Source organism: Heterodontus francisci, chromosome 32, assembly GCF_036365525.1.
Source record: "Heterodontus francisci isolate sHetFra1 chromosome 32, sHetFra1.hap1, whole genome shotgun sequence".
NCBI lineage: Eukaryota > Metazoa > Chordata > Chondrichthyes > Heterodontiformes > Heterodontidae > Heterodontus > Heterodontus francisci.
Genome location: NC_090402.1, coordinates 57,781,664 through 57,794,373, shown reverse-complemented (window position 1 = coordinate 57,794,373; position 12,710 = coordinate 57,781,664).

Genomic DNA, 12,710 nt, shown 5'->3' with positions numbered 1-12,710 from the left:
ACAGTGCACTCTGTACCATCAGATCCACACAGTGCACTCTGTACCATCAGATCCACACAGTGCACTCTGTACCATCAGATCCACACAGTGCACACTGTACCATCAGATCCACACAGTGCACACTGTACCATCAGATCCACACAGTGCACTCTGTACCATCAGTTCCACACGGTGCACACTGTACCATCAGATTCACACATTGAACACTGTACCATCAGTTCCAAACAGTGCACTCTGTACCATCAGTTCCACACGGTGCACACTGTATCATCAGATCCACACAGTGCACTCTGTACCATCAGTTCCACACGGTGCACACTGTACCATCAGATTCACACATTGAACACTGTACCATCAGTTCCAAACAGTGCACTCTGTACCATCAGTTCCACACAGTGCACACTGTACCATCAGTTCCACACAGTGCACTCTGTACCATCAGTTCCACACAGTGCACACTGTACCATCAGTTCCACACAGTGCACACTGTACCATCAGTTCCACACAGTGCACACTGTACCATCAGTTCCACACCGTGCACTCTGCAACATCAGATCCACACATTGCACACTGTACCATCAGATCCACACATTGCACACTGTACCATCAGATCCACACATTGCACTCTGTACCATCAGTTCCACACAGTGCACACTGTACCATCAGTTCCACACAGTGCACTCTGCAACATCAGATCCACACATTGCACTCTGTACCATCAGATTCACACATTGAACACTGTACCATCAGTTCCGCACAGTGCACTCCGGACCATCAGTTCCACACAGTGCACTCTGTACCATCAGTTCCACACAGTGCACTCTGTACCATCAGATCCACACAGTGCACACTGTACCATCAGATCCACACAGTGCACTCTGTACCATCAGTTCCACACGGTGCACACTGTACCATCAGATTCACACATTGAACACTGTACCATCAGTTCCAAACAGTGCACTCTGTACCATCAGTTCCACACAGTGCACTCTGTACGATCAGTTACACACAGTGCACTCTGTACCATCAGATCCACACAGTGCACACTGTACCATCAGATCCACACAGTGCACTCTGTACCATCAGATCCACACAGTGCACACTGTACCATCAGATCCACACAGTGCACTCTGTACCATCAGTTCCACACAGTGCACTCTGTACCATCAGATCCACACAGTGCACACTGTACCATCAGATCCACACAGTGCACTCTGTACCATCAGTTCCACACGGTGCACACTGTACCATCAGATTCACACATTGAACACTGTACCATCAGTTCCAAACAGTGCACTCTGTACGATCAGATCCACACAGTGCACTCTGTACCATCAGTTCCACACGGTGCACACTGTACCATCAGATCCACACATTGCACTCTGTGCCATCAGTTCCACACATTGCACTCTGTGCCATCAGTTCCACACATTGCACTCTGTGCCATCAGTTCCACACGGTGCACACTGTACCATCAGATCCACACATTGCAATCTGTGCCATCAGATCCACACATTGCACTCTGTGCCATCAGATCCACACATTGCACTCTGTGCCATCAGATTCACACAATGAACAGTGTACCATCAGTTCCACACAGTGCACTCTGTACCATCAGTTCCACACAGTGCACTCTGTACCATCAGTTCCACACAGTGCACTCTGTACCATCTGTTCCACACAGTGCACTCTGTACCATCAGATTCACACAATGAACACTGTACCATCAGTTCCACACAGTGCACTCTGTACCATCAGTTCCACACAGTGCACTCTGTACCATCAGTTCCACACAGTGCACTCTGTACCATCAGATCCACACATTGCACTCTGTGCCATCAGATCCACACATTGCACTCTGTACCATCAGATCCACACATTGCACTCTGTACCATCAGATTCACACAATGAACACTGTACCATCAGTTCCACACAGTGCACTCTGTACCATCAGTTCCACACAGTGCACTCTGTACCATCAGTTCCACACAGTGCACTCTGTACCATCAGTTCCACACAGTGCACTCTGTACCATCAGTTCCACACAGTGCACTCTGTACCATCAGATTCACACAATGAACACTGTACCATCAGTTCCACACAGTGCACTCTGTACCATCAGTTCCACACAGTGCACTCTGTACCATCAGTTCCACACAGTGCACTCTGTACCATCAGTTCCACACAGTGCAGTCTGTACCATCAGATCCACACATTGCACTCCGTGCCATCAGATCCACACATTGCACTCTGTACCATCAGATCCACACATTGCACTCTGTACCATCAGATTCACACAATGAACACTGTACCATCAGTTCCACACAGTGCACTCTGTACCATCAGATCCACACATTGCACTCTGTACCATCAGATTCACACAATGAACACTGTACCATCAGATCCACACATTGCACTCTGTGCCATCAGATCCACACATTGCACTCTGTACCATCAGATCCACACATTGCACTCTGTACCATCAGATTCACACAATGAACACTGTACCATCAGTTCCACACAGTGCACTCTGTACCATCAGTTCCACACAGTGCACTCTGTACCATCAGTTCCACACAGTGCACTCTGTACCATCAGATCCACACATTGCACTCTGTACCATCAGTTCCACACGGTGCACTCTGTACCATCAGATCCACACATTGCACTCTGTACCATCAGATCCACACATTGCACTCTGTACCATCAGTTCCACACGGTGCACTCTGTACCATCAGATCCACACATTGCACTCTGTACCATCAGTTCCACACAGTGCACTCTGTACCATCAGTTCCACACGGTGCACTCTGTACCATCAGTTCCACACGGTGCACTCTGTACCATCAGATCCACACATTGCACTCTGTACCATCAGTTCCACACGGTGCACTCTGTACCATCAGATCCACACATTGCACTCTGTACCATCAGATCCACACAGTGCACTCTGTACCATCAGATCCACACATTGCACTCTGTACCATCAGATCCACACAGTGCACTCTGTACCATCAGTTCCACACAGTGCACTCTGTACCATCAGTTCCACACAGTGCACACTGTACCATCAGTTCCACACAGTGCACACTGTACCATCAGTTCCACACAGTGCACACTGTACCATCAGTTCCACACATTGCACTCTGTATCATCAGATCCACACAGTGCACACTGTACCATCAGTTCCACACAGTGCACTCTGTACCATCAGATCCACACAGTGCACTCTGTCCCATCAGATCGACACAGTGCACACTGTACCATCAGTTCCACACAGTGCACACTGTACCATCAGTTCCACACAGTGCACACTGTACCATCAGTTCCACACAGTGCACTCTGTACCATCAGTTCCACACAGTGCACTCTGCAACATCAGATCCACACATTGCACACTGTACCATCAGATCCACACATGGCACTCTGTACCTTCAGATCCACACATTGCTCACTGTACCATCAGTTCCACACAGTGCACACTTTACCATCAGTTCCACACAGTGCACACTGTACCATCAGTTCCACACAGTGCACACTGTCCCAACAGTTCCACACAGTGCACACTGTCCCAACAGTTCCACACAGTGCACACTGTCCCAACAGTTCCACACAGTGCACACTGTCCCATCAGTTCCACACAGTGCACACTGTCCCATCAGTTCCACACAGTGCACACTGTCCCATCAGTTCCACACAGTGCACGCTTTACCATCAGTTCCACACAGTGCACGCTGCACCATCAGATCCACACATTGCACACTGCCCCATCAGTTCCACACAGTGCACGCTTTACCATCAGTTCCACACAGTGCACGCTGCACCATCAGATCCACACATTGCTCACTGTACCATCAGTTCCACACAGTGCACGCTGCACCATCAGATCCACACATTGCACACTGTACCATCAGTTCCACACGGTGCACACTGTACCATCAGTTCCACACAGTGCACACTGTACCATCAGTTCCACACAGTGCACACTGTACCATCAGTTCCACACAGTGCACACTGTACCATCAGTTCCACACAGTGCACACTGTACCATCCGTTCCACACAGTGCACACTGTACCATCAGTTCCACACATTGCACACTGTACCATCAGTTCCACACATTGCACTCTGTACCATCAGTTCCACACATTGCACTCTGTATCATCAGATCCACACAGTGCACACTGTACCATCAGTTCCACACAGTGCACTCTGTACCATCAGATCCACACAGTGCACTCTGTACCATCAGATCCACACAGTGCACAATGTACCATCAGTCGCACACAGTGCACACTGTACCATCAGTGCCACACAGTGCACACTGTACCATCAGTTCCACACAGTGCACACTGTACCATCAGTTCTACACAGTGCACACTGTACCATCAGTTCCACACAGTGCACACTGTACCATCAGTTCCACACAGTGCACTCTGCAACATCAGATCCACACATTGCACACTGTACCATCAGATCCACACATTGCACTCTGTACCATCAGATCCACACATTGCACTCTGTACCATCAGATCCACACATTGCACTCTGTACCATCAGATCCACACATTGCACTCTGTACCATGAGATTCACACATTGAACACTGTAGCATCAGTTCCACACAGTGCACTCTGTACCATCAGTTCCACACAGTGCACTCTGTACCATCAGTTCCACACAGTGCACTCTGTACCATCAGTTCCACACAGTGCACTCTGTACCATCAGATCCACACAGTGCACTCTGTACCATCAGATCCACACAGTGCACACTGTACCATCAGATCCACACAGTGCACACTGTACCATCAGATCCACACATTGCACTCTGTACCATCAGATCCACACATTGCACTCTGTACCATCAGATCCACACATTGCACTCTGTACCATCAGTTCCACACGGTGCACTCTGTACCATCAGATCCACACATTGCACTCTGTACCATCAGTTCCACACGGTGCACTCTGTACCATCAGTTCAACACGGTGCACTCTGTACCATCAGATCCACACATTGCACTCTGTACCATCAGTTCCACACGGTGCACTCTGTACCATCAGATCCACACATTGCACTCTGTACCATCAGATCCACACAGTGCACTCTGTACCATCAGATCCACACATTGCACTCTGTACCATCAGATCCACACAGTGCACTCTGTACCATCAGTTCCACACAGTGCACTCTGTACCATCAGTTCCACACAGTGCACACTGTACCATCAGTTCCACACAGTGCACACTGTACCATCAGTTCCACACAGTGCACACTGTACCATCAGTTCCACACATTGCACTCTGTATCATCAGATCCACACAGTGCACACTGTACCATCAGTTCCACACAGTGCACTCTGTCCCATCAGATCCACACAGTGCACTCTGTCCCATCAGATCCACACAGTGCACACTGTACCATCAGTTCCACACAGTGCACACTGTACCATCAGTTCCACACAGTGCACACTGTACCATCAGTTCCACACAGTGCACTCTGTACCATCAGTTCCACACAGTGCACTCTGCAACATCAGATCCACACATTGCACACAGTACCATCAGATCCACACATGGCACTCTGTACCTTCAGATCCACACATTGCTCACTGTACCATCAGTTCCACACAGTGCACACTTTACCATCAGTTCCACACAGTGCACACTGTACCATCAGTTCCACACAGTGCACACTGTCCCAACAGTTCCACACAGTGCACACTGTCCCATCAGTTCCACACAGTGCACACTGTCCCAACAGTTCCACACAGTGCACACTGTCCCAACAGTTCCACACAGTGCACACTGTCCCATCAGTTCCACACAGTGCACACTGTCCCATCAGTTCCACACAGTGCACACTGTCCCATCAGTTCCACACAGTGCACGCTTTACCATCAGTTCCACACAGTGCACGCTGCACCATCAGATCCACACATTGCACACTGCCCCATCAGTTCCACACAGTGCACGCTTTACCATCAGTTCCACACAGTGCACGCTGCACCATCAGATCCACACATTGCTCACTGTACCATCAGTTCCACACAGTGCACGCTGCACCATCAGATCCACACATTGCACACTGTACCATCAGTTCCACACGGTGCACACTGTACCATCAGTTCCACACAGTGCACACTGTACCATCAGTTCCACACAGTGCACACTGTACCATCCGTTCCACACAGTGCACACTGTACCATCAGTTCCACACATTGCACACTGTACCATCAGTTCCACACATTGCACTCTGTACCATCAGTTCCACACATTGCACTCTGTATCATCAGATCCACACAGTGCACACTGTACCATCAGTTCCACACAGTGCACTCTGTACCATCAGATCCACACAGTGCACTCTGTACCATCAGATCCACACAGTGCACAATGTACCATCAGTCGCACACAGTGCACACTGTACCATCAGTGCCACACAGTGCACACTGTACCATCAGTTCCACACAGTGCACACTGTACCATCAGTTCTACACAGTGCACACTGTACCATCAGTTCCACACAGTGCACACTGTACCATCAGTTCCACACAGTGCACTCTGCAACATCAGATCCACACATTGCACACTGTACCATCAGATCCACACATTGCACTCTGTACCATCAGATCCACACATTGCACTCTGTACCATCAGATCCACACATTGCACTCTGTACCATCAGATCCACACATTGCACTCTGTACCATCAGATCCACACATTGCACTCTGTACCATCAGATCCACACATTGCACTCTGTACCATGAGATTCACACATTGAACACTGTAGCATCAGTTCCACACAGTGCACTCTGTACCATCAGTTCCACACAGTGCACTCTGTACCATCAGTTCCACACAGTGCACTCTGTACCATCAGATCCACACAGTGCACTCTGTACCATCAGATCCACACAGTGCACACTGTACCATCAGATCCACACAGTGCACACTGTACCATCAGATCCACACATTGCACTCTGTGCCATCAGATCCACACATTGCACTCCGTGCCATCAGATCCACACATTGCACTCTGTACCATCAGATTCACACAATGAACACTGTACCATCAGTTCCACACAGTGCACTCTGTACCATCAGTTCCACACAGTGCACTCTGTACCATCAGTTCCACACAGTGCACTCTGTACCATCAGTTCCACACAGTGCACTCTGTACCATCAGTTCCACACAGTGCACTCTGTACCATCAGATCCACACATTGCACTCTGTACCATCAGTTCCACACGGTGCACTCTGTACCATCAGATCCACACATTGCACTCTGTACCATCAGATCCACACATTGCACTCTGTACCATCAGTTCCACACGGTGCACTCTGTACCATCAGATCCACACATTGCACTCTGTACCATCAGATCCACACATTGCACTCTGTACCATCAGTTCCACACGGTGCATTCTGTACCATCAGATCCATGCATTGCACTCTGTACCATCAGTTCCACACAGTGCACTCTGTACCATCAGATCCACACATTGCACTCTGTACCATCAGATCCACACGGTGCACTCTGTACCATCAGATCCACACATTGCACTCTGTGCCATCAGATCCACACATTGCACTCTGTACCATCAGATCCACACATTGCACTCTGTACCATCAGATCCACACAGTGCACTCTGTACCATCAGATCCACACATTGCACTCTGTACCATCAGATCCACACAGTGCACTCTGTACCATCAGTTCCACACAGTGCACACTGTACCATCAGTTCCACACAGTGCACACTGTACCATCAGTTCCACACAGTGCACACTGTACCATCAGTTCCACACATTGCACTCTGTATCATCAGATCCACACAGTGCACACTGTACCATCAGTTCCACACAGTGCACTCTGTACCATCAGATCCACACAGTGCACTCTGTCCCATCAGATCCACACAGTGCACACTGTACCATCAGTTCCACACAGTGCACACTGTACCATCAGTTCCACACAGTGCACACTGTACCATCAGTTCCACACAGTGCACTCTGTACCATCAGTTCCACACAGTGCACTCTGCAACATCAGATCCACACATTGCACACTGTACCATCAGATCCACACATTGCTCACTGTACCATCAGTTCCACACAGTGCACACTTTACCATCAGTTCCACACAGTGCACACTGTACCATCAGTTCCACACAGTGCACACTGTCCCAACAGTTCCACACAGTGCACACTGTCCCAACAGTTCCACACAGTGCACACTGTCCCAACAGTTCCACACAGTGCACACTGTCCCATCAGTTCCACACAGTGCACACTGTCCCATCAGTTCCACACAGTGCACGCTTTACCATCAGTTCCACACAGTGCACGCTGCACCATCAGATCCACACATTGCACACTGCCCCATCAGTTCCACACAGTGCACGCTTTACCATCAGTTCCACACAGTGCACGCTGCACCATCAGATCCACACATTGCTCACTGTACCATCAGTTCCACACAGTGCACGCTGCACCATCAGATCCACACATTGCACACTGTACCATCAGTTCCACACGGTGCACACTCTACCATCAGTTCCACACAGTGCACACTGTACCATCAGTTCCACACAGTGCACACTGTACCATCAGTTCCACACAGTGCACACTGTACCATCAGTTCCACACAGTGCACACTGTACCATCAGTTCCACACATTGCACACTGTACCATCAGTTCCACACATTGCACTCTGTACCATCAGTTCCACACATTGCACTCTGTATCATCAGATCCACACAGTGCACACTGTACCATCAGTTCCACACAGTGCACTCTGTACCATCAGATCCACACAGTGCACTCTGTACCATCAGATCCACACAGTGCACAATGTACCATCAGTCGCACACAGTGCACACTGTACCATCAGTGCCACACAGTGCACACTGTACCATCAGTTCCACACAGTGCACACTGTACCATCAGTTCTACACAGTGCACACTGTACCATCAGTTCCACACAGTGCACACTGTACCATCAGCTCCACACAGTGCACACTGTACCATCAGTTCCACACAGTGCACTCTGCAACATCAGATCCACACATTGCACACTGTACCATCAGATCCACACATTGCACTCTGTACCATCAGATCCACACATTGCACTCTGTACCATCAGATCCACACATTGCACTCTGTACCATGAGATTCACACATTGAACACTGTAGCATCAGTTCCACACAGTGCACTCTGTACTATCAGTTCAACACAGTGCACTCTGTACCATCAGATCCACACAGTGCACTCTGTACCATCAGATCCACACAGTGCACACTGTACCATCAGATCCACACAGTGCACACTGTACCATCAGTTCTACACAGTGCACACTGTACCATCAGTTCCACACAGTGCACACTGTACCATCAGCTCCACACAGTGCACACTGTACCATCAGTTCCACACAGTGCACTCTGCAACATCAGATCCACACATTGCACACTGTACCATCAGATCCACACATTGCACTCTGTACCATCAGATCCACACATTGCACTCTGTACCATCAGATCCACACATTGCACTCTGTACCATGAGATTCACACATTGAACACTGTAGCATCAGTTCCACACTGTGCACTCTGTACCATCAGTTCCACACAGTGCACTCTGTACCATCAGTTCAACACAGTGCACTCTGTACCATCAGATCCACACAGTGCACTCTGTACCATCAGATCCACACAGTGCACACTGTACCATCAGATCCACACAGTGCACACTGTACCATCAGATCCACACATTGCACTCTGTGCCATCAGATCCACACATTGCACTCTGTACCATCAGATCCACACATTGCACTCTGTACCATCAGATTCACACAATGAACACTGTACCATCAGTTCCACACAGTGCACTCTGTACCATCAGTTCCACACAGTGCACTCTGTACCATCAGTTCCACACAGTGCACTCTGTACCATCAGTTCCACACAGTGCACTCTGTACCATCAGTTCCACACAGTGCACTCTGTACCATCAGATCCACACATTGCACTCTGTACCATCAGATCCACACATTGCACTCTGTACCATCAGTTCCACACGGTGCACTCTGTACCATCAGATCCACACATTGCACTCTGTACCATCAGATCCACACATTGCACTCTGTACCATCAGATCCACACATTGCACTCTGTACCATCAGTTCCACACGGTGCACTCTGTACCATCAGATCCACACATTGCACTCTGTACCATCAGATCCACACATTGCACTCTGTACCATCAGTTCCACACGGTGCACTCTGTACCATCAGATCCACACATTGCACTCTGTACCATCAGATCCACACGGTGCACTCTGTACCATCAGATCCACACATTGCACTCTGTACCATCAGATCCACACATTGCACTCTGTACCATCAGTTCCACACGGTGCACTCTGTACCATCAGATCCACACATTGCACTCTGTACCATCAGATCCACACATTGCACTCTGTGCCATCAGATCCACACATTGAACACTGTGCCATCAGATCCACACATTGCACACTGTACCATCAGTTCCACACATTGCACTCTGTGCCATCAGATCCACACATTGAACACTGTGCCACCAGATCCACACATTGCACACTGTAGCATCAGTTCCACACATTGCACTCTGTACCATCAGATCCACACATTGCACACTGTGCCATCAGATCCACACATTGCACTCTGTACCATCAGTTCCACACATTGCACTCTGTACCATCAGATCCACACATTGCACACTGTGCCATCAGATCCACACATTGCACACTGTACCATCAGTTCCACACATTGCACTCTGTACCATCAGATCCACACATTGCACACTGTGCCATCAGATCCACACATTGCACTCTGTACCATCAGTTCCACACATTGCACTCTGTACCATCAGATCCACACATTGCACTCTGTGCCATCAGATCCACACATTGAACACTGTGCCATCAGATCCACACATTGCACTCTGTACCATCAGTTCCACACAGTGCACTCTGTGCCATCAGATCCACACATTGCACTCTGTGCCATCAGTTCCAAACATTGCACTCTGTGCCATCAGATCCACACATTGCACTCTGTGCCATCAGATCCACACATTGAACACTGTGCCATCAGATCCACACATTGCACTCTGTACCATCAGATCCACACATTGCACTCTGTGCCATCAGATCCACACATTGCACTCTGTGCCATCAGATCCACACATTGCACACTGTACCATCACATCCACACATTGCACTCTGTACCATCAGTTCCACACAGTGCACTCTGTACCATCAGTTCCACACAGTGCACTCTGTACCATCAGATCCACACATTGAACACTGTGCCATCAGATCCACACATTGCACTCTGTACCATCAGTTCCACACAGTGCACACTGTACCATCAGTTCCACACTGTGCACACTGTACCATCAGTTCCACACTGTGCACACTGTACCATCAGTTCCACACATTGCACACTGTACCATCAGTTCCACACAGTGCACACTGTACCATCAGTTCCACACAGTGCACGCTGTACCATCAGTTCCACACAGTGCACACTGTACCATCAGTTCCACACTGTGCACACTGTACCATCAGTTCCACACTGTGCACACTTTACCATCAGTTCCACACTGTGCACACTGTACCATCAGTTCCACACTGTGCACACTGTACCATCAGTTCCACACAGTACCATCAGTTCCACACAGTACCATCAGTTCCACACTGTGCACACTGTACCATCAGTTCCACACAGTGCACACTGTCCCATCAGTTCCACACATTGCACACTGTCCCATCAGTTCCACACATTGCACACTGCACCAACTGTTCCACACAGTGCACACTGCACCAACTGTTCCACACAGTGCACACTGTACCAACAGTTCCACACAGTGCACCCTGTACCAACAGTTCCACACAGTGCACACTGTACCAACAGTTCCACACAGTGCACACTGTACCAACAGTTCCACACAGTGCACACTGTACCAACAGTTCCACACAGTGCACACTGTACCATCAGTTCCACACAGTGCACACTGTACCATCAGATCCACACAGTGCACTCTGTAACATCAGATCCACACAGTGCACTCTGTACCATCAGATCCACACAGTGCACACTGTACCATCATTTCCACACGGTGCATACTGTACCATCAGTTCCACTCGGTGCACACTGTACCATCAGTTCCAAACAGTGCACCCTGGACCATCAGATCCACACAGTGTACACTGGACCATCAGATCCACACAGTGAACACTGTACCATCAGATCCACACATTGCACACTTTACCATCAGTTGCACACAGTGCACACTGTACCATCATTTCCACACAGTGCACACTGTACCATCAGATCCATACAGTGCACACTGTACCATCAGATCCATACAGTGCACACTGTACCATCAGATCCATACAGTGCACACTGTACCATCAGTTCCACACATTGCACACTGTCCCATCAGTTCCACACATTGAACACTGTACCATCATTTCCACACATTGCACACTGTAACATCAGTTCCACACATTGCACACTGTACCATCAGTTCCACACAGTGCACACTGTACCATCAGTTCCACACAGTGCACACTGTACCATCAGTTCCACACATTGCACACTGTACCATCAGTTCCACACAGTGCACACTGTACCATCAGTTCCACACTGTGCACACTGTAC